We start from the raw sequence: 25,515 nt of genomic DNA on the forward strand, positions 1-25,515 counted from the left end.
AAGGACTTCCATCTTCAAATGGCAAATGACAACAGAACTGAGATACCAGAACAGCATGCAAAACTAAAATTTTATTTATTATTTGGAATCATTTTTAAACATGTTACACACAATATACTGGACAATGGCGGACACCAATACATTTAAGGGACTGGCCCCATTTGGACATTCAGATGACAACAAACCAGTGAATTCACAGAGCAGGAGCATTATCCTCCATGTTGCTAAGGGGGCATTCAATAGTCCCACAATGAAAACAACAACAAACATTCAACGAGTAGCCTGAGCTGACAACACATCTCATGAACAGGCTGTGATGATGAGGTCAGAATTATTCAATGATCTCCTCACACTCAAGAAGTTTTTATTTTTTCAAATGAGTTGGTTACAGTATTTACTGTAAGAGATTTGACTAGTTGCAGCTTTTAGCAACTCAAGACTACTGAGATAGCAATACCATTATAAAGTCAATCAATGTGATCAATATAGAATCATAGAAAGAGGCCATTCGTCCCATCATGTCCATGCCAGCCGAAAGGGAGCAATCCAGCTTAATCCCACTTTTCAGCACTTGGTCCGTAGCCCTGTAGGTTACGGCACTTCAAGCGCACATCCAAGTACTTCTTAAATGTGTTAAGGGTTTCTGCCATTACCACCCTTCCAGGCACTGAGTTCCAGACCCCCACAATCCTCTGGGTGAAAAAATTTCTCCTCAGCTCCACTCTAATCCTTCTACCAATTACTTTAAATCTATGCCCCCTGATCAATGACCCCTCTGCTAAGGGAAATAGATCCTTCCTCACAATTTTATCGAGTCCCCTCACAATTTTATACACCTCAATTAAATCTCCCCTCAGCTTCCTTTGTTCCAAAGAAAACAAACCAGCCTATCCAATCTTTTCTCATCGCGAAAATTCTCCAGCCCTGGCAACATCCTCGTAAATCTCCTCTGTACCCTCTCTAGTGCAATCACATCTTTCCTATAATGTGGTGACCAGAACTGTACGCTGTGGCCTAACCAGTGTTTTATACAGTCCAGCATAACCTCCCTGCTCTTATATTCTATGCCTCAGCTAATAAAGGAAAGTATCCCGTATGCCTTTTTAATCATCTTATCCACCTGTCCAGCTACCTTCAGGGATCTGTGGACATGCATTCCAAGGTCCCTTTGTTCCTCTACACCTCTCAGTTGCCATTTATTGTGTACTCCCTTGCCTTGTTTGCCCTCCCCAAATGCAATACCTCACACTTCACTGGATTGAATTCCATTTGCCACTTTTCTGCCCACCTGACCAGTCCATTGATGTCTTCCAGCAGTCTACAGCTTTCCTCCTCACTATCATCCACACGGCTAATTTTTGTACCATCTGCAAACTTCTTGGTCAAGCCCCCCTCGTTCAAGTCCAAATCATTAATATATACCACAAAAGCAAGGGATCTAGTAGTACTGAGCACTGCGGAACCCCGCTGGAAATAGACTTCCAGTCACAAAAACACCCGGCAACCATTACTCTTTGCTTCCTGCCACTGAGCCAATTTTGGATCCAACTAGCCAATTTCTCTTGGATCCAATGGGCTTTTACTTTTTTGACCAGTCTGCCATCTGGGACCTTGTCAAAAACCTTGCTAAAATCCATGTAGACTACACCAAACACGTTACCCTCATCGACCCTCCTTGTTACCTCCTCAAAAAATTCAATCAAGTTAGTCAGACACGATCTTCCCGTAACAAATCCATGTTGACTGTCCTTGATCAATTCGTGCCTTCCTTAATGACAGTTTATACTGTCTCTCAGAATTGATTCCAATAATTTGTCCACCACTGAGATTAGGCTGACTGACCTGTAATTACTAGGTCTATCGTTTTCTCCCTTTTTAAACAACGGGACAACATTAACAATCCTCCAATCCTGCGGCACCAAGCCTGTAGCCAGGGAGGGTTGGAAAATGACGGTCAGAGCCTCCACTATTTTCTCCCTTGCTTCTCTTAATAGCCTGGGATACATTTCATCTGGGCGTGGTGATTTACCTACTTTCAGAGATGCTAAACCCCTTAACAGAAACATTAAAAAATAGGAGCAGAAGTAGGCCATTTGGCTCTTCGAGCCCGCTCCGCCATTCATTATGATCATGGCTGATCCTCTATCTCAATTCCATATTCCCGCTCTCTCCCCATACCCCTTGATGTCTTTTGTGTCTCGAAATCTATCTAGCTCCTTCTTAAATATATTCAGTGACTTGGCCTCCACAGCCTTCTGTGGTCAAGAATTCCACAGGTTCACCATCCTCTGAGTGAAGAAATTTCTCCTTATCTCAGTCCTAAATGTCCTACCCCGTATCCTGAGACTGTGACCCCTCGTTCTGGACCCCCCAGCCAGGGGAAACATCCTCCCTGCAACCAGTCTGTCTCGCCCTGTCAGAATTTTATATGTTTCAATGAGATGCCCTCTGATTCTTCTAAACTCGAGTTAATACTTCCTCTCTCTCTCTATGTTTATCCCATCCAATATTTCACACTCCTCCCCCTTAACTACAATCTTTGCATCGTCCCCCTCTTTTGTGAAGACAGATGCAAAGTATTCATTAAGAACCACACCCACATCTTCTGCCTCCACACATAGGTTACCTTTTTCGTCTCTAATAGGCCCTACTCTTTCCTTAGTTATCCTCTTGCTCTTTACATATTTATAAAACATTTTTGGGTTTTCCTTCATTTTACTTGTCAGTATTTGCCTGCGGAAGCTCAAAAGCAGTCCTAGATCCCACCACATTCAGTGGGTCCAGTGACCATTTTTGACAGGGTGAGGCTTAATAACATTTCTCATTAACCATAAAATGTATTCACACATAAAATATATGGCATTCTAAATAGGTTTTGAATAATGAGAGTCAAAAGTCCAGTGCTGTTATTTGATTATATAGTCCCATAATTAAATACACACGAAATGTCAAGGATGAGAAAAGGCCATTGCGCCCACTGAAGCTGAAATAGTAAATAAACACATGGCTGCTCCAAGAAGCATAAATTATATATGTAATTACAACCCACTGTATATATATCGTTAACACAGCTTTCCCTAACAGAAAGTTTAATATTCATGCTTTGCACCATTATGTTTTTATCTTTTTTTTAAACCTTCAATGCCCCAAAAATAGTTATCTGTCTTTGGGCTGCCAGTAATTTTCATTCATTTGGAACGGGAGGGGTCGAGGGATGACGCTACCTAACAACAAACCCTTGCTCCGTCTGTGAATGGCCATTCTACTGAAAATGTTATAACCAGGAATATTAAGTTCCTCGTCTTGTCCAAATTTAAGCCACATCTCCATTAAAGGTACTATATCATATCCTTCCAGAGTTATTAATACTTCTAACTCTCCAATTTATGCATTCACATACAGCAATCCTGATTCAATTTTTTGGAATATTAACCCTTATTCTTTCTCCTGGTTTTCTCATTTATTTTTTGATGTTCCTTCTATAATATGTTTTTATCTCCCACTCTCACTTTCTTTCCATTTCTCCTCTGGTGGTATTTTCTCATTACTTTCTGCTTTTATTCCAATAGCTTTATTAATCCCTGCTGTCCCTCTCGGATCTCAAACTTAGACTTTCCCCACCTGCCTGCGATATTCGTTTAAAACGCCCCCCACTGCTGTATTACTGTCTCTGCAAGGAAACTGATGTTGTTTCAGTTCAGGTGGAGGCACGTCCCCTGGGTATAGCCTTCTCTCCTTCCAGAAATCGCTGCAATGCCTCAAGAATGTCCATCCTGCACTTGCCCTGCAGCCACATGTTGACCTTCCTAATCTTTCTCTCCTTCACCTGTCCAATGCGTGGGACAGGAAGCAATCTGGAGATAACCACAGTTGAGGTCTTGTTTTTCAATCTAACTCCCTATTCTCTCTCTGTAAGAACTCAGACCTACTTACATCTATATCATTTGTTCCAACTTCGACCAGGACTTTTGGCAACTTTCACTCCCTTTCCAGAAGTTTTTCCACCCATTTCATGATGTCCTTTACCCTGGCACCACAAAGGGAACATACCATTTGGGTCTCGACTGAAAAAAAAACGCTGTCTATGCCCCTAACTATAGAACCTCCCATTACTACAGCTTTCCTGTTCTTGTGGTTTACCTGCCTCTCACTCTCTTAGGAAGTCCCTTGCAATGCCCACCTTCCTGAGTCGCTGTCACTGTCCACCTCCTACTTGTCCGACACCAAGTATCTATCAAAAATTATCAGCAACTCAGGGTATCCTTGCACTAGTGAGTCCTCTCTCTCTGTTGCCTCTATGGATGATCAGCTACTTCTCTCCCTATGTATTGAAATGTTTAGCACTGCCTCTTGAGTAACCATATTTTGGATAATATCGAAAAAAAGAAAAAACTTTAATTTATATAGCATTCTTCATGACCTCAGAACATCCCAAAGTGTTTTACAGGCTATGAAGTACTTGTAATTTGGGGAAACATGGCAGCCAATTTGTGGACAGCAAGATCCCACGAACAACAATGAGGTAAATGACTAAATAATCTGGATTTTTTTCTGATGCTGATTGAGGGATAAAAATTGGCCAGCAAGAACTTCCCTGCTCTTCTCTGAATAATGGGATAGTTTACATCCTCCTTAGAGGCCAGACAGGGTCTCAGTTTAACGTCTCATGTGAAAGATCGCATCTCCAACAGTTCAACATTCAAGTCAGCCTTAAGTGCAGAGTGGGACTTAAAGCAAAGGGATCCATTTTTAATTGACATTTGCAATTTTATTATTTTACTAAATTTAACGACCTTCTGGCTCAAAGGCAAGAGTGCTACCACTGAGCCACGGCTGACAGAATGATCCAGAAACCCCTCATCTTCTAACGTCATGGAGTGTAGTCAATTGCTGCATCAGCACAGATATCCTCAGCTTCGGAGACTCAATTGTCCAACACAGTACAAATGTGCTGCCTCTGGGTTACGTTAAAGATCCATATTGTCTGACATATCTCACACATCATGAGGGTTCCTTATACTGCCAAACCTTTGTCTATAACTTAAAAAATGTATATGGTGTTAATCTAAACTTACACTGGTATCAAACTCTCAAGAATCAAACTCATCTTACTCACTTCACACTAGTATTAATTTTAGGAGGAAAAATTCCTGAGCAAGGCTGAACTCTGCTGAGGCTAAACACCACAGTCTTCTGGCCTTTCACACTCCATTGGCCTCTCACAGCTTGAGATAAACAAATTACCCATCTAACTTACTGGAATTATGACTGTTAGTAAAATTCAATGAGGTTGTCAATAAAACATAGAGCAGTATTATAATAAAAGATTATGGACACTAAATTATGGTACTCTGAGTGCACACTTCCCAATGCTGGAATAGGAGAAAACTGTTCAACAGGTGCATGTACATATGTATTGCCCTTCCATTTCTTATTACAATTAATGCTTTGCAATTATCCAAAACAAGTTACCAAATGCACTGGTTTATTTTACTGTTTCATCAGCACTGCAGTAAGACCAAGGGAGGAGTTTTACCCCCCCCCACCCCACCTCAGGGTGTTAAATTCTTAAAAATGTGAAAACCAACCCCAACCCTCCGCGAACGTGACTACTTATGGTTTAACCAGGGCGGATTGGGGGGGCAGGCGAGTAACCTTGCTCTCGAGAGGCGGGTCAGTAATTTAAATATGTTGCATGCCTCAGACTGTAGCAGCCATTTACATTTAACGGTTGCGGGTCGGGTTTCCCAGGGCTCAGGAAACCCGGCAGCTAAAGGGAGGAGAGAACTGCAGGATCCAACAGGTAAGTGCTTTCCAGTACTGCTTGTGGGCCAGGAGGAGCGGGAATGCTAACCCCCGGCACCTCAAGCTCACCTGCTTCCCTCCCCGTGTTGCAATGCTGACCCCCCCGCGATCCAAAGCCGACCACCCCCTCTCCTCCCTCCTCTCTTGTACCCGGCTGTGGCCTTCTACTGCAGGCCTTCCCGCCCAACAGACAGCTGGTCAGCTTCTCAATCTGGCCAGCTGTCGGGTGGGAATTGGAGAAAAAAAATTCAAATGTGGTCCTGCTGTTACATTCAGCAGGACCTCTGCGTTCCCCATATTTCCAGGTTTCCCAGTCGCTTAAAGTTATCCCCGCTCCCTCCTCGCCTCCCCGTAAATATCGGGGCCCAAGTGTTCAAACATGTCCCTGTCAAACACAGATGTTGAGAACTGCACCTTCTGTAGCCTTTTTTTGTTACTGCATCTGTTAGAAACTATACTGTAATGGAGTTAGTGGAGATCACACTTTAAAAATTACAGTTAAAAAATTTTACAAATTGCCACTTTTTTGAAACACTTCAGTTTGTAATTTAGTTTGAAGTCAATGGAATTTATAATAAACCAAGAAACCACAAACACCAAAAGATGAATTATCAGTTTACCACCTTTTGGTGGTATTTGTTGAGGAAGAAATGTTGGTGAGGGAGTTCTCCCAGTTCATCTTGAAATAGTACCATGGGATCATTAACATCCACCTAAATGAGAGAGGCAGGCGGACAGGTCCTATTTAACATCTCACCTGAAAGACAGCACCTCTGACAAGGTAACACTTCCTCAGTACTGCACTGAAGTGTCAGCCTGGATTACGTGCCCACAACATTTTGGCTCGGAGGCAAAAGCGCTTTCCCCAGAGGCGAGCTGACACCAGCACCCGACACATACCCCTCATCCCCAAACCACCTCCGAAGAGGTGAAAGCAGAACAGTGCAGAAGGTCAAAATAGGTTACCAGTAGCTCACTATCTGAAGCCAGGCAACCAACACCATCACTGGTCAGTTTAAGCAGAATCTCTTGTCTTTCTCCCCTCCAAGAAATAAATTACATAGCCCCTAAACATCATCACTCCAAGTATATGCGCAGCAGTGCTGATAACCCATGCACAAAACCACAGTATGCCTATGCAGTCACAATATGCAAAGACTTTCCATTTCACCTATTTAGTGAGGACACACTAAGTTGCTTCGTATATAACCATTTCAAATAAATTACATGTTGTTAGAAATTGGCTCATTTATTAATCAACAAGTACAAGCTTGCAGAAGTACAGTTAAGTTGACACAGGAGAGTTGAACATGGCAGGGCGACATAACATGGATATGGAGCTAAAAGAATCTTATGAAATACAATCCTTTGGGAAGAATAGGAGAAACATATTAACAAAGGTTAACCTTTTGAGGACTGCAGTAAGAAAATATTCTATGGTTCCCTTATTTGTAATTCTACATAATTATCTTAAAGACTAAAAACTTTTAAGGCTAGTTATTCAGAGGTTATAAGATACCAAATTAATGTATGTTTTGAAAGTTACCAAGGATTTAAAATTCTTACAAGTTTGAGACTGGGTTCAGATGACAACTGGCTAAATGCACTTTACTTTAAATAAAGATTGCACAATACCTATATGACACCTTGAATGCAAACATGCACTTCGCAATGGGAATAGGCAGGGGATGGATGTCAAGCTATGGGGCACAGATTAGGAGCGGTGACCAAAAGTTTGTTCAGAAAGATGGGTTTTGAGTATAAAGGTGAAGAAAGAAATGGAGAGGTGGTTCGTTTAAGGAGGGAACTCCAAGAGTGGGACAAAGGTGGCTGCAGGCTCTGCATATTTACAGCAGCCCAGCAACCTCGGTAAAACATTTGTAAGACATAACATGACTCATTTATTATGTCTATAACCAGACTATATAAAATTTCAATAATTTTCTCAACAACATTCCACCTTCATCAGAAAGAAATCAGTTTTTGGCACATCTGGATGTCAACCCTTGGCAAAAAACATAAACCTCTTCTAGTACCAATTATATACTGGCTTGAAGCTGATAAGATGTCCACTCCAATTAAATCCCAAGTGCATACAAAGCCAGACTTCGAACTTAGCAGAGCAAGAAAAATTTTCAAAGGAGGCTTTCCTGTCCATATTACTCTGTCCACAACCTCCTTCCCCCTCAGGGACAAATAGTGATTTGCCGTCCAAGCAGACAATGAAACTGAATAGACCATGACAATTATTTATATGAATTGCTATCAATTCATGAAACTATGTCATGCAGGGATTTTGTCATGCACACAATATTGTCAAATACTGAAGCTGTCATGTAATGACTGATGCTGCACATAAGGCAACTCGACTGGACCTTTGCTTCACTATAGTTATAGCAGTCCACATACAAGCAGATACAAGAACAGGTCTTGAATAAAGATAAGATGATTTCAAAAAATGTGCTTTAAACACACAACCACAGTTCCCAACAACAAAACAAAAGTTCCACTACAAAGCTACTTTATTCATCAAAACTTTGTATTGTATTGAAAACAAGCACATTTCGTTTATCTATTTCACAGAACTTAGTTTTAAGTCCTGGAATCACTTTTAAACACATTACCATCATGATTAATAACTCCACAGCTGGGAAGGCTCTTCTCTCTCTCTCTCTCACACACAGTCTTCGACACCACACAAAAAAAAGTTTGTCATCTGATAGACAATCCCTTTCTAGCCTCAAGGTTCCAACCACGTGTTCTCTCTGTCACAGTCTTTCTTGGCTCTATTTCATCAATGTCACTCTGGTCACGGCTTCTCTGACCTTTCCTTTCACGTCCCTCTAAATTTTCAAATATGCTATCCACATGCTATTCCTCCTCCCTATGTCCTCATTGGATTGAAATCAAGAATTACACCATTTCCCACTCTAATTCATTCTTTCCCCAGACCTCAAATTGCAGGACCCCTTACCTTTCTGTCTTTCTTTTTTCTGACACTCTTAACTTTTAAAGCAAAAACTTTGCATCACCTTATTATTATTTCCTGATTTATCTTACTTGCTCTTATATTCTTTTCGTGCTTAACATACCTTGGCTCGACACCTGGGTTTTTCAATATTAAAAAAATATTCCATGTTGCTTTTCTCTGAACTCATTTATTTTGAAGGTAGGGTACCCCAACCTGTACACAGTGTTCCAAATATAGTCTCATTACTGAGTGATGCAAGCCTTAAGTAAAATTCAATTCCCCTCAAATGCACCCCAGTACTTGATCAATTTTGTTAAAACCAAACTCACGTACTATATGAGTACTTATAACTGGAAAGTGTGTTGGTAATGAGCTTGCCTGAAGGGAGATTGGTATGCATAACTGACCAAGCAAAACATTTCTCTCTAAAATAGCAAAACAGCAATTGGTTAAATATAAGGGAGATGGTATCTGGAAAATCCTTGATCTTATGTTTTTGTTGATTGTATTTTATACATTGACCTGGAAATGTCATGATGTATACAGTAGGACTATGTAGCGATTATGTCTTTGAAGTTGTCTACTGAAGTTGTTAAACAATGATGAAATGTAAAGCTTAAGATATTTTGTGTTACTATACAGAGAACTCAAAGGCAAAGTGTTTGAATTGACTTGACTGAACTTGAGAATGTAGTCAGCAAGGAAAGGCAGTTTCATTTTGTGGGAGACCAGCCAAGATGTAACATCTGACCTCAGACATGGTATGAATTTGGACGGATTTGTTGCTGGCGCCTGCACAGTTTATGCAGCAACTCCCTGATCGTCCCAAATTTGTCACAGTGGGATCTGATTATTTGTTCTTAGAGAACCTACTTTTATGCTGGACATAAGTATTATAATAGCTAATCGCAGAGATAGGTAAGCAAAAGTACAGACTAGCTTATACAACAACTTGCATTTATATTGCACCTTTAGCAGAGTAAAACAACCCAAGTTGCTTAAAAGGAGTGTAATCAGACAAAAATTGACAAGTTATATTCATAAGTTATTATGTTGCACTGGTCGGAACTTAAATATAGTTTACTACAATGTATGATAATACTGTGGCTGACGTGCTATGTAACACTATGGCAAGAACCAATAAAGATTCAGCTGCCTTACATTAACCAGACATTTTCAATTAATGTTCAATAATCCCACCTAAATATTTTTGTTTTACCGGTAAACCTTACACCATCCAGTGTGTACACATTTCAAGTTTCTTGTTCCAGTGTTAAATAGCTTACATTTATTCATATTTAAATCCATCTTCCGTTCCTTTGTTTTTACTTCATTTGTGCTATTGATACGCCTTCTACAAACCACTTGTCCACAAAGCTTAGTAGGTTTTATCACCACAGAACCCATTTTACTGTTGTTGCACATGGTTGGCTTAAATGAACAGTTGAGCCAAGAGATGAGGTTGTCTTAGAAATTCGTGTTCTTGCCTTTTTTTAATATATTCACTTTTTTCATTTCAATTTCTCATTCCATAATGAAAAGTCGGTTTAATTTGTTTTCCAGCTATAGCTGGAGTGAGTTTAAAACTTTTGAATCAGAGAAAATAGGAGCAGGGGTAGGCCATTCGGCCCTTCGAGTCTGCTCCGCCGTTCAATGTGATCATGGTTGATCCTCAATCTCAATACCATATTCCTGCTCTCTCCCATACCCCTTGATGCCTTCTGTGTCTAGAAAAGATAACAATTGGTGGAACAAGAGACAAGTCTACATTTTACTTGTCTAGTGAAAAGAGAAATGTTATTGTGAAACATTGCCCCTGAGCAAACAAGGATAACTTGCCCCAATTTGGACCATCAGGCACCCTCTCCATCCTCCCTACTGGTAGTTTTCAATCTGCTGTCACTGAAAGGGAGAAACATTCTTTCACAGAAAAAGCGACGGGTTAAATTATTGCTACGAGCAAGCACTAACATCAGTCTCCCAAAAAGGAATTTCATCGTCTTTAACAGCTCTCAATATCAGCTAGGGGGTTGAATTCTAATTTTACCCAAAGATAGTACATCTTTCCTTGAAGCTAGACCTGTCACTTGCAAATTGTAATTGCACCTCTGAAAACAAAACTCACAATAATTTGAAGAATAAAATCAGATGAATAACATGAAAATCATGAAATTCATAGACAATTTACATGAATTGTACAGTGATTGCTATTCATTCCAAAATAGACTAAGAAAATGTAATGGTATACAAACAAAGAGCAGCAGAGAGTTTGATAATATATGGCTGTGGGATAAATTAACCCAAAATTAGATTTAATCTTTTTAGACTTAATCTAAACCAATATATAGGATGTTGCTTTTAAGATGTGACCAGCTGCCCCGCTACACCGCATCAGTCACAAGCTCGGGTTAGACCCCATTTTTTTTTAATCCACCTAACTGAGCAGAATGAAAAGTATAAACTCAGCACATTCCGGGCAAAATCTCCTTGAAAATATGTGTTATCAAAATACAATGTTAATCTGCCTGGAGAAGTGTGGGGAAAAAAAAAACAAATTAAGCACATTCCAGGATCCTAAATGGCATGAGTTGAAAAGAGCTCACTGTATTTCATACTGTTATGATGGAATGTTACTGTACACGTTACCTGATCTTGAAGGAATCCACTATATCTGTCTCACATTAACTATGAGGCAAAAGTATCATCGTGGATGGGCATTTACTCATAAAGCTCTTCCAACGTAAAAGTTTTTTTTTATTTCTTTAAATGAATTATCCTCAGTTGTAGGCTCAACACTCTAAATATCCAATTGAGAAAACAGTTATGCCATAGATCTGCTGTAGAAATATCAGGGAGAGAGGTTAGGACATGCCTGCTTCAAAGAATGGAGTTCCTATTTGTTAGTCTTAAATTGGGCTGGTTTCTCTCTCTCTCTCTCTCTCTCTCTCTCTCCAAAGATGCCAGCAACTATTAGCAATAATGACCCATTTGAAAAAAATACATAAATCCTTTAAAATGCTCAGAGGGGTTACAAGTCAGTATATCCACATTTCCCGCTGTTTTATCATGATTGTAGTAATATACTACTTTTTTACGCAACGAGTTGTAATGATCTGGAACGCCCTGCCTGAACGGATGGTGGAAGCAGATTCAATAGTAACTTTCAAAAGGAAATTGGATAAATACTTGAAGGGATATGGGGAAAGAGCAGGGCAATGGGACTAATTAGATAGCTCTTTCAAAGGGCATGATGGGCCGAATGGCCTCCTCCTGTGCTATACCTACTATCATTCTACATAAACACTCATTATCTTTTCTCTACATCTGCTTGACAAGTTACATTTTCTTTGTGACATCTGCGGTGAATGTGCACGATTTAAGTCCTGCAGATGCGGCACTGAATTGTCTGTTTCTATTAGCTAACCTTGAGGCAGTTTAAAACAGGCCGAGGCTGCAATGAATACAGGTCAATCCACCGCACAGACGTCCCGACAGGCAATTCCCAGCAGTGTCGCATTTTATATTCAATGAAGAATTCTTCTCAAATGAAAAATGTTATTGATCACAAAAATCAGATTACAATACAACAGGAATGCTGCCCAAACTATAGACTTATTCTAGAGAAATGTTAAAATGGGGATTGTAACAGTTTGCCAAGGAGAGTAAGAGAGTGCAACAGGGGTGTTGGGAAAGTAATTTTGGCAAGGAATTTGTTGGATTTCTACCAATCTCTTAATGAGTGATGTGCAGATATCAAAGGCCTTGCAGGGTTTTCTGCATCCAGCTCAGTGCTAGGCTGACTAAATGCACCTGGTGGTGCAGCACTGAACCATTTAGGTTAGGAAGGCTCCAGATTTGATGCCTTTTCTGTGTTGAGCTAGTAAGGTGGTGGATTTACCACAGTTATCTTCAGTGACCTCGTGCTTGAGAGAAGAAAAAAATTGAATCAGTGACAATGCATGAAAGTGCACATGTGGAATAACTGGTCAATCAACCAACAATCTGTCTGAGCTGCCATATGAAGAATGGACACTTGGATAAAGGACTAGGGACCTGCCTGCACCGATGGCATCGTGCCCCAATATGTCACACCATCCTCAGAAGTGGAGAGAAAAAGAATACTCAACAATTTTCTTTTGCCTGTCTGCATAGAAACTTAAACAAAATCAGCTTTTGGGTGAATTACTGGAGAACAAATTCACAACATGTAATGGAGAAGGCCAGCAATTATTTTCACAGGAATGCTATGCAGGTAAGAAAAACACAGACCAGAAAAAAAATAAACTGTCAGACCTTATTTCTGTAACTGTCAAGGAACTCTGTGACAATGCACTTTAAGCGGCACTGCTGCAGTGACGGACGCCGGTGGGCACATGATGTATTTGGCACCAACATTACCAATTGTGCATAAATTTTATTTTAGAAACAGGTGCTCAAAATCCAAAATAAAAACATAAAACGCAAGAAATACACAGCAGGTCTGTTAGCATCTGAAAAGAGAAAAGGTGAGTTAACACTCGATTGTAGCCCTTCACCAGAACCATCATCTGATTACTACTCTATATCCAAAACATTTACGCATCTTTTCTCCTTTAAGATGCTGACAAACGTGCTATGTATTTCCAGCAATTTTTTTTATTGGTATATGATGTGCCTGTAAATTTCAGGACTGAAGAAGCTGTTTTGTTTGAATCATCTGGACTGATTTTCTTCTCGCCTTTAAGCTTCAGAACTCCAATTTCTTGAGTAGCCAAAATTACTTCCTATTTTATCAGCAGTGACCAAAGACTGCAAAAATCTGATTCAAATCCCATTATAACTGGATAAAACTATAACTGGATCTGCAGTTAAATTTATTTTGCAAATTATTAACTCTACTATATCCATGATGAATGATTTTCTATACATTTACAATCACAGTATGAAAACTTTCATACAGCAGATACTTGCCAATCTTCAATATCTGCTTTTATTATGTTCTGAAGAGTAGATTAATTCTACACGTCTTCTGGCATCAGCTTTTTAATCCAGAAGATCTATCTTTTATGGAGGGGAAGAGGGGGAAGATGGCCTCTTGATTAACTGAAATAGTATCTTACAGTTTTTGATTATAGCATTGGATTGTTTTAATTTACCTTTAAAAACCTAAAGTATTTAAAAGTTAGTAACATGAAAAACTAAAATAACCCAAGCAATGCAAAAATCAAGATTTACCATTTTTAAAAACTATTAGTTAAGTTTAACAGCCTCAACAAGTTACACTTCTGCAGCAGGTGATAAATATCACCAAGTAATCTATCCGAAGGGTTAAAATCCTGCCACTCCTGAAGAAGTTGTTGTTGGTGAACCCCTTTACTCCTCACTCTATTCTTCCTAATCTCTCAGAGAAATGATAGACATCATTCATCAGTTTGCTTCATACACACAATACAAGGGCCTGTGTTTCTGAAACATACTATTCACTGCAGGCACATTCACCGAGCTTGCACAAAACAATGTCTGTTTCAAGCAGAGTCCCAAACGCTGACCTCGAACTACCTGCATTAGTCACTGATTACATAGAGTACATCAAAAATTAACTAGAAGCCTCCAAACACAGCTGGTGTTTGGAGAATGCAATACTCACCACCTCTTCCCTCAAGTCTGCCAGACAGCGACTATATAAATGATTCCTTTAATTAAATTCTGGCTGGAATCTATGCAGGTAGGCAATTACGTGCATGCAGTTTGTTGAGATCGGAAAGAAGCAGACAGCTATGAAAGAGGCTTGGTTCCAGCTTCATCTAAATTAAAGTCTCTACTTCCCATTGGCCAGTAGCAGAACAAACCTTAGAGATTCATTCTAGTACGGATCATGTGATAACCTATCATCGCCTGCCTGGCAGCTGATACAGTGCTGGCATAGCAAAGAACATTACAGCCCTCCAGCAGTAATCAGTCTCTGCCAACTCTCTATTTGTGTGTGTGTACATGAGTGAATGAATGCATTTTACTTTCAAAATGTGCTGACTCCCTTACATGCCAATGTGCACTCAAACTCTGCTAGAACAGAACTTATTAACTATAGAACAGTACAGTAGCAGCTCTGTCAACCGCTGTTCAAAGGGCTGGCGGTAAAGTCAGAGCCCAAATACTTAAAAGGTCAATGACCTGAAAACTAAATGCTGGACGTGGCAGCTTTTTTCTTTTGCTGTCTGATGCTCTAGTTATTTTGCCATACTGAAATAGGTATGAGACTCGAAATAATATAATGTTAAATAATTAACGTTAATGTTAATGCATTACATTTCCAGGATTGATTCATAAAATAAATCCAACTTTCACCTGACGTATGAAAAAAATGCAAATCTGAGAGTAATTACAAGGTGGTAATTAGCTAACATCATAAACTGTGAGTGCAAAATTAGGACAATTTTTAACCGTTACCTGAGATGAGATTATTGGCTTAAATTTACTATCAGGGTATTTCAAAATCATCTATACAACTGATTTTCAGCATGTTGGGATATTTGTGCTTTAGGTTGAGTCTGTTTTTTGTGTCGGCAGAGGCCATCGATATGCACTGCTCAAATGTTTCATGTCATTGATGTCTGATGTTGAAACATAAAACGAACAATGAGAAAGGCCACCCAGCCACGTGTACAACTGTAATGCAAATATTGCAAACTTCTTGAGAAATATTTTACAGCCCATAACCAGGAGATTCTATGGACAGTAGAACAATTTTTAGCAGTACTGCATATATTCAAACATACAAGAACAACTCCACTACTTTCCAGCCAAAAGAAATCTTCAAACAGTAACAGAGGGTAGAAGAAGCCCTATCTTCAAACATCAACAGAATCCAATTTCAAATGGAATTCTGCAGAAGCTCTCATTACAACAATACGGCCTGGATTTTTATTCTGAGCTGAGCTGTGGAGAGCGCGGGTGGGAGTGGATTTATGGATAGGAAACCCGGAAGTATGGGTTTCCCGGACGTCCTGCCGATTTTGACATCAGGATGTCTTGTAAATTTTTTCAGCAGGTTTCCTGCCGCCAGCCAGCCAGATTAACTTTTTATTCATTCTCAATATGAAAAGTTAGGTTCCATAGGCAATCCTTGTGCTGCCAATGAGCGAAACTTGACCGACTTGAAATATATGAGACTGCATGGGTGAGCAGACAATCCTTATGCCACTGAGGTATGTACAAGAAATAGCACAGCTTGCCCACAATGTCTTCTAGATTTCTTCAAATTGACACAATAATCAGAGCACACACTTCAGGCTAAAAAATACCAATAGAGCATATTAAAAAAAGTGAAATGATATACAGTCTCCACCATTTATACCGTCCACATTTATGGCAGGCAACCATCTATACCAGGCAATTAATGCTCACCATCTTCCATCACCATAAAAGTCAATTATAAAAGCACCACTTACGACGTATTAAGCGTGCCGGCTATTTCAGGCAGACTAAGATTCAACTGCTGAATAAGCTCTTTGCACCTCGTTAATGTGCGATTACCTTAATTACTTAATCCCCTGTATTTAGCGATTTAAAAGTTGATTTCAGCCAAACTCAGGTCTTCCAGCAGCTGTTTTATAAACTGTTTAAGGCGCTATTACCGTGGCTACTTATATTTGAGTCTGTTAATCAGCGCTCAGTATAAAGCAGCCTATTCAGATTTTAGCATCCACCTCATACAGCGGGCAAATTGAATTAACACCAACGCGCCTGCTATAAGTGGTAACGACTGTATTAGCAGAAGAGATAAATCAATATATAACGAGTATAATACTTTACACCATCTGTTCCAAAACAACAAAAGTTCTGAAATGTCAAAAGTCCTCCTCAGTAACATTTAGGCATGAGCCGATGGAGTGTGTATTAGCCCTGTGAAATCGGAAAACTCAGTAACATAGCACACTAGTAGTCTTGTTATATATCTCTCTTTTCTTCCATGTCCAAAAAAGACACAATGGAAGGTGGAGGTATTCTTCACAATTAATCAAGGCTGTTTCACCATGAATTACTTTTTTTTAAAGTGACAGACATGGGGCAAACTGATTTTCAGCTGTATACAATATCAACAAACATAGCCTATCATGTGAAGTCAAGGGTGGGGGTGGGCAGGTAGAGCTGTCCAGACCAATCAATTAACACAACCAGGAATCCCAAACAAGATTTAATTTAGTTACTACTGGTGGGATAATCATTACAGATAACAGCTCTGATTCTTTCTTAAATACCAAGACATGCTGATAACAGAAGTACAGTTTTAAATTTGTTACATTGCTTCACTTAAGTTACAAAAATCATGTTAAAAGGTAAAATATAGAATTTCTTATGAATTGAAACTGGACAAATTCTAAAATCTAATGCATCCAATAACTGTAGATGAAGGTTAGCTGCAATTCAGAGCTCCTGCAGAAACACAAGGGATTCAATTTCCTCACTGCATATGCACAAATGTGGTGTGATATCATGAGCATCTCTTGACCAAAGTCTCATGATTTCTGAGCCTCAGGGGGACTCCAGCAGGCTGCATCACCACTGCTGGTGCATGGGCAAGCTGGTCTTGTATCCTGCCACCAAGAGCAGGCTTCTGGGGGGTGGGGTGGAGTGCGGGTGGCAGTGGTGCTGGCTGGAAAAGTAACATGAGCTGTAATCAGGAGACAGGAAGGCAGACTCTAACCATACCACTTGCGCTGGGTCCTGGATTTGAGTGCTCACTTATTGACATGATGGTAGACCTAAGAGTGTCACTTAGGACCTGCAGAATCCTGACAAATAATGGCCCAAATCTCTCAGAGTCTCTCTCCAGATAGTCCCTCAAGGCATGAAGGACAGTGGTCAAAGCATCCTGGTTGTGTTAATTGACTGGTCTGGACAGCTCTACCTGCCCACCCCCACCCTTGACTTCAAATCATAATTTAAAAATGAAGCATGATTAAAAAATACAGCAATTCAACTGGCCGCAATGATACCAAGCACAATACTGATCAGTAAGTGTGGTGTAAGACATGGAATTTCACACATGACTCTCCTCCACACAGTGATTTTCCCACATTTGTACAGCTGCCGGAGGAGGTGCATCCCTACAAGGAGGGAGCAAATATCAGAGGCAGGTCCTGGCAGATTGTTTCTGAAGCATTTCCTCGCAGCTAATCACAGAATGATACTTGCGGTAGCCTGGAAGGAGATCACTGCCAGTGCTATTAATCAAGAACAGCGAGCAAACTAAAGGATGGGGGGAAAAAAAACTATTCTTAAAGTTATAATTCCAGCACTGCACTTTGTACTCTGCATCCAGGACTAGAAATAGAACTTGCAACATTTCAATTTGAAGACAAGCACTCCTTAAATGCAGGATTTATTTTTCCAAAGTATTGAAAAAATTTGCATTTAAAAAAACATCCTCTTGTTTCATTCCTTCTTTCTACTGTCATGTAGAATAGAATCATAGAATCTTACAGCACAGAAGGCGGCCATTCGGCCCATCGTGCCTGTGCCAGCTCCAGCTCTTTGAAGGAGCTATCCAATTTAGTCCAGCACCCTAGCTTTTTCCCCATAACCCTGCAAATTAATCCTGTTCAAGTTCATGTCCAATTGCCTTTTGAAAGATCCTATGGAATCTGATTCCACCACCCTTTCAGATAGTGCGTTCCAGATCTTAACAACCCTCTGTGTGAAAAAATTTCTCCTCATTTCCCCTCTAGTTCTTTTGCCAATTATTTTAAATCTATGACCTCTGGTTACCAACCCACTTGCCAGAGGAAACAGCTTCTCCCTAATTGCTTTATCAAAACCCCTCACAATTTTGAATACCTCGATTAGATCTCCCCTTAACTTTCTCTGCTCTAAGGAGAACAATCCCAGCTTCTCCAATCTCTCCACATAACTGAAGTCCCTCATCCCTGGTGTCATCCTGGTAAATCACCTCTGTACCCTCTCCAAGGCCTTGACAGCCTTCCTAAAGTGTGGTGCCCAGAATTGTACACAATACTCCAGCTGAGGCCTAACCAGTGATTTGTAAAGGTTTCGTCTGACTTTCTTGTTTTTGTATTCAATGCCCCTATTTACAAAGCCAAGTATCCCATACACTTTCTTAACTACCTCATCAACTTGCCCTGCCACCTCCAAAGATTTGTGAATATGCACCCCCAGGTCCCTCTGCTCTTGCACCCCCCTCAAAGTAGTACCATTTAGATTATACTGCCTGTCCATGTTATTCCTTCCAAAGTGCATCACTTCACACTTATCTGCATTAAATTGCATCTGCCATGTGTCTGCCCATTTCACCAGTCTGTCTCTGTTTTCCTGAAGTCTGCTACTATCCTGCTCATTATTTACTACATTGCCAAGTTTTGTATCATCTGCAAACTTCCAAATTGTACTCCCAGTACCCAAGTCCAGATCATTTATATGTAACAAGAAAAGCAATGGTCCTAATATTGACCCTACTGCATACTTCTCTCCAGTCAGAAAAACATCCATTTACCGCTACTCTCTGCCTCTTATCTCTTAGCCAATTGTGTACCCAAGTTACCACCCATCCCTTAATACCATAAGCTTCTATTTTCTGAATAAGTATGTTATTGGTACTTTATCAAATGCCTTTTGAAAGTCATATACATCTACTTCATTACCTTCATCAACTCTCTCTGTTACTTCACCAAAGAACTCCATCAGGTTAGTCAAAAACTATGTAGTCCTGGAGTTTCCTACAGCCACTCTAATGTCGCAGTGTAGCAACACTCACCAAGTGAGATTAAGCGAGTTGAAATGGCACCCGAGGCTGAGGTTCACACTTCACTCACACTGTGGGAATCCAATGGTTGATTGCTGAAGCTACCCTTGGGGCATTTTTATTCCAACTCCTATGAACTGGGAGCCAAAATCAAAATGGCGTTGCCAATTATCCTGCAACCAAAACAGCAAATCACATTTTTCTTGGCTCTCAGAAGACAACAACTTGTATATATACAGTGCCTTTAACACTGCCTACATAAACATTGGTTCTACTTCAAAAATAATTTATTTATTGTGAAGTGCCTTGTAATATCCTGCGGATCTGATGAGGCAATAAATCAATATCCAAATACCTTAATTTACAAAGTGACAATGAAGGAATAGTGATATACATACAAGTCAGGATGGGATGTGCCTTAGAAGGGAACTTGGAGAAGATGGTGTTCCCATGATCTGGCTGCTTTTGCCTCGTGGTAGAGGTCGCCAGGCTAGGAGGTGCGATTGAAATAAGCTTACTGAGTTGCTGCAGCGGGTCCTGTAAATCATACTGCAGCCACAATGTGCCAGTGGTAGAGGATGTGGATCAGAGTCCAGCGGCAGAAGTGTTGATCAAGCAGACAGTGCTGTCCTGCTGTTGAGCTTCTTGAATGTTGTTGTAGCTGCTTTATTCGAGGTGGGTGGTGAGTACTCCATCACATTCTTGACTTAAGTCTTGTTGACGGTGGAGAAGCTTTGAGGAGTCAGGATGTGTGCCACTCATCACAGAATGTCCAGCCACTGCACTGCTGTAATAGCTGTGCAATTGATATGGCTGGTTCAGTTAAAATTCTGATCAATGATGATCCTCAAGATGTTGATGGTGGGGGACTTGGCGACGATGGTACTGTTGAAAGTCAGGGCAAGGTGGTAAATGGTCATTGCCTGGGACTTATGCAGGGCAAATATTACATGCCACTTATCAGTCCAAGCCTGCATGTTGTCCAAGTCCTGCTGTAGGCTTATATGAGTTGCTTCTCAATGTTGTCATTTTGTTGCCAGTTGTTTCTTAGATGATGCGCCACTTTCAAAACACCAATCGCTACCTCTGGGCTGTAGCATTACGTGCCCAACCTTTGGCCACTGTACAGCATGTATGCCTACATCATACAAGTGTACTTATTGTTGGCCGTACGATCGGCGAAACTGGCATGCTTTCCTGGTGAATCCAACATTCCAAATTCTGCCTCCAATTGTGGCCTTACAAGGCGGGAGGAGTGGATGCTTCTTCTGCACACTTTTCTTGCCCCCCTCCATCGGAATTGCAGATCCTCCCCAGAATGAGGCAGAAGTTCGACAAAACTGGGTGCCACCCTAAATTCCTTTTCCTCACTGAGATTACATCAATTCTGTGCTCAAAAATGGACAGAATTTCTGGCCTCGGATATGTACCTTCAACTTGTACATCTTGCATACCATCTTGCTATGTATTCTTAGTTTTAAAACTGGTAAGGGATAAAAGTAAATATACAGGTAAAGGAATATTTTTGTATCCATTTCCTATGACATTGCACACAGGGAGCCAAGACCAAGTGTTGTCTTGAAGTAAAGGCTACTTATTTATTCCTATCACAGAATAATGGACAAAGTCCTAGAATTCAACCTCCAAAGCATCAGTAAAAATCTCCGAATGTCATGTAACAAAAAGGAAATTTGACTTACTCAGTCACTAAATTTATGGTCCTGATGCAATCCTCTGCATGGCGTAAACACTGTTATTGTTATAAACAGTGTTTCCTCAGACTCACCATGAGCAATGACATGGGAAATACCCTAGTAGATATTTGAAAACAATATGCAGCAAAACTATTACTAAAATCAACATTCATATTCACCAGCATCCCTATATTTTAGATCTTCACAGTGCTTTCCTCAAAATAAACAATCTACTTAAAGAAACCCCAAATCCTATACATCGCCCAACTGTAATTAATGATTAATTCTGAAAAATATAATTTCTCAGCCAGTAATTTTCTGCAGACCTGAGGGCTCTTGATTTAAACTACTTGGTTGATAGCCTCAATCTTGGATTTGGGAGGGACTTTTTCCCCCCCCAAAATGTACATATTTACTTCCGAGTTCTAGGAACAGTTGGCTTCAATTCTATTACATGGAGTCACATAGAAATTACAACACGTGAACAGGCCATTCAGCCGAACCAGTCTGTGTTGGTGTTTATCATCCACACGAGCAACAGTCCTAATCCTGTGTACCTGCCCTGTTCCCAAATCCCTTTGTTCTCCTTTCCTTCATCCATCTATCTATCTCACTTATTCTTAAATGTTAACATGGTCTCTCTTTCAATCACCAAATTCAGAAGTGCACTCCACAGCCCTCGATTATTTTTCAATTACATTAACAATTCCTTCAAGGCAGGCATATAACCAATAAACAAACATCTGATTAAAACAGTGATGATGCAAAAAGAATTGTTGTAATATAACTGCATACAGATGAATTTTCATTTTTAATTTACTAGAGGGGCGAAAGCTCCCTTGTCATGGTAGGAAAGACGATATTAGCACCTGCTGCTGGGCAGGTAACTTCTATGAATGATTGTGATTATTCCTGCATTAAGTAACTGCAGTTAGTGAAATTTAGAAATAGATTTTAAATAACTGCAGCTAGTTGTCAATTAAAAGAGAATATTACTGATTGGATAAATATTTACGAAGCAAATTATTTCCCCTTGTAGCTTCCACATGTACTGATTTATTTGCAAAAAAAGTGTTTTTAAAATCCGGTCGTGCATCCCTTTAGTACGGTTAGAAGCACTGATTGTCGCTGATGTCGATTGAATGCCTAACAGAACCAGCGTGTGACTGGATTAATGGAATGGAGATCAGCAGCCTTTTCATTTTGACCCGACATTAGCCCAATACTGCTGTGTAGAAGAATCTGTTTTTAAAAATAATATATCACTATGTGGGCAGAATAAAAGTGCAAGCATTTGCTTCCAAAATCCTTTTTACCTGGAATGCTATTCTTCAGAAGCACACACGAAAGTATCCCTTTCTAAGCATATTTGAAAACTAGTTCACAGGAAAAACATTGAGTATTATACTATGGATTGTATACCCAAATACTCTCAACACTCTGGAAAGAAAAGGCCACTGATGTGATATTTAGAGTAAGTGCATTGTTGTAGCAAAAACTGGAGTAGTTGCAGTGTCTCCCACATTGAGTCTCTGTGCCAATCTCTCTCTTTTGCACTGCTCACTTCCATCCCACATTCTCCACATTTAGTCTTCCTCTCCTATTTCCACTTAATCTATCTGCTCAGTCTCTAACCCATTATACTGAGTGCGATGAAGCTCAGCGTGATGAAATTGAGTTTACTCCTTTCTCTTCTCATGTTCTCAGTGATTACAATCAGCATCTCTGTCTTTTTAAGTTAAATTGCACTGTACAGGCAGCAAATCGCACCACACAAGGTAAGTAGAGAAAGTTACAGGAAGTCATGCTGCGACAAATCACCTGGCTTAGTGATATCTTCGCAATAACTCTTCTTTTCTCAGTTATTTAGCTGACGTTTTTGTGACTTCTGCTGAATATTCAACTCCCAACAGAAACAGCATTCAGAACCGCTAAAATAGCAATGAATCAACCAATAAGAGTAAGTAACTCCGTCGGAGAGCAATGAATCATACTTTACAGTTTTGGTTTTAACGCAACTATTTAAAAGACTCTTCTGTGAACCCTATAAAGTTCCACCTCACGCAGTCCACATGGAACAGATATGTTGAAGAGGTTTCTCTGGCCAATGTAACCCATACACATCTTCTCCACATACACCAGAGAGATACAGGCTTACAAGATTCTATGAAGATCATGCAGAAATTCAAATTGAAAAAAAATTACTGAATGTTGTCATTTGCAATGATAGTACTTTCCCACAATGTGATCTTCTGTTTTAATAATCATTCAAGTCAGTACCATAATTGAATATTTAACATCTGCTTCCAGTGCCTTTAGTTACATAAATAGGATTCCATTAGGAAGTGTACGCAGCTAATATAAATGGACTAATCTAACTAAAATGGCATAGTGAGATATTCCCGTTAAAATATAACAAAATTACTAATATTTACAGTTGTCTAAAAATCACTGAAAATATAATTCTACAACATTTTTAATACTTGGCTGGAAAATTTGCTCCTTTTGGATTGCTGACCCTGTTAACATTAATAATGTCCTCAGGTTATGGTAATAAAACCTAGAACACTCGGTATCCATCCATTTATTTATTTTTTAACCAAACACTTTTCCACATGATATACAATAATAGTGATAGTGATCTTTGTGACAATGTATTCAGCAAAAAAACCACCTGCTTCTTACGAAACCTGCAGGCTTGTCATGCTTGTACAATGAGAGGACCAAAGATTCATTCCGATTATTATGGTACCATCATTCACTGAAACTTTTTGTGAAAGGAATCGAATAATGAGAGAAAGTCACATTTAAAGTTTGGTTAAAATCTAATTACACATTTTAACACCATGATTTAAATGCAGTGACATCATTTGGAGATCTTTTGTCGATCTGACTGCAGCCCTGATCAATTTTTGAGTGTATCTGTCACACTCACAAAATTGAATTTCCTGTTGAGATCAAATTTGGTTTTGATAACATTGTAATGATACAATTAGATTTTGCTGCACATTACAGTAATGCCATTTATCAAATGCGCCCATTATGCAGTACTGCACTTACAGCAATAGTGCTGCATCAAAATTTTCACAGCGCCAGCACCAAGCATGGAGTAAAATGCTGCTGGTGCTAGCCCACATCAATGTTAGCTGGACTATCCAAGAGGAAGCCCTGAACAAGAGCAGCATAATTAAATACTTTAAAAAAAGAATCCAGTTAAACTTGAAGTGGCCTCCAATGCATCCATTCTATTGGTTGAAAGGAATGGACAGCCCTATCAGCTCTTTACCATCAGTAGACAGCACTTCAGCAGTACAGGAGGTTGGGAGATTGTGCTCCGTGCATGTGTTAGGAGCTCTGCCACCATTTGTTGTTGTTCCCCACTGTGCCAGTGTTGCCAACAAATGGTGTTAATGCAATTTCTTTGCTTACACTGCCACAAAAATACTGACGGCACCATAGTGATGAATGCAATAGTATGGCTGGCAAAAGGTCACCGTTCTGTAGAGGTTTTATGTTTGACCATTTTATGTGTATGTTAATCCTATTCATTCAAAGTCTACCCAGATACACTTGACAGAAATGTCAGCCTCATATGTCTGTAACCTGACATGTCAACACATTCAGGCATTTAAACACATCTAACACGCTAGGTTGACGACAGTTTGTGAAGCTGTATTACATTTTACATATACGGAATAAAACCTTTCCAGTCGCAATGAGACGATAGCCGAACCTGCCAATGACTTTGAACGTTTACATATCAATCAGTCTAAGTTCAGAATCCACAAGCATTATTCATAAGTAATTAGAGTGAAATTCATGAACATTTTTGTATCATTAGCCATCACAAAAGTGAGGCTTCGCTGGCTTAAAAAAGAAAAAAATGTAAACTATTGACGGTTCACAAGTAGCTGTTCGCAGGGAAGGAGAACGGTTGCTCTCATTTTGGCTTTTAAAAAAGTGCCAGTAATACTTGAAGTATTAGACCCCTGGTGTTATAGCATTGCTAGATACCGCAAACCTGGTACAAACAGGAAAAGAAAGCATTTTGATGCATTACAGTTGAAGGCATACATATGCATACATTGAAGGCTTTGGGAGGCCTGCTCCAGTCCACTGATCTGACAGTAGTCCAAGCCAAGGCTTGTAAACAGCTCTGAACATTACTGTAGGTATGGCAACTGAGCTCCCCTGATGGTGTAGCAAGCTTGTCCAGTGAATACCTTGGCCATTCAGTCAAGGAAGGTCCGATGTTCAATCCTCAGTGTGTGCTGAGTAACTTGATCTCAGCCAAGTGGTATTCGCGG

At 39.9% G+C, this 25,515-nt stretch overlaps 1 protein-coding gene across 14 annotated transcripts in view; it reads right to left on the reverse strand.

Annotated features, from left to right (window-relative positions):
- Nucleotides 1-25,515, reverse strand: part of LOC137321765 (dystrobrevin beta-like) — a 534,882-nt gene that overhangs the window by 199,877 nt on the left and 309,490 nt on the right. The window lies entirely within an intron of this gene.

This window comes from Heptranchias perlo, chromosome 5 (assembly GCF_035084215.1).
Source record: "Heptranchias perlo isolate sHepPer1 chromosome 5, sHepPer1.hap1, whole genome shotgun sequence".
NCBI lineage: Eukaryota > Metazoa > Chordata > Chondrichthyes > Hexanchiformes > Hexanchidae > Heptranchias > Heptranchias perlo.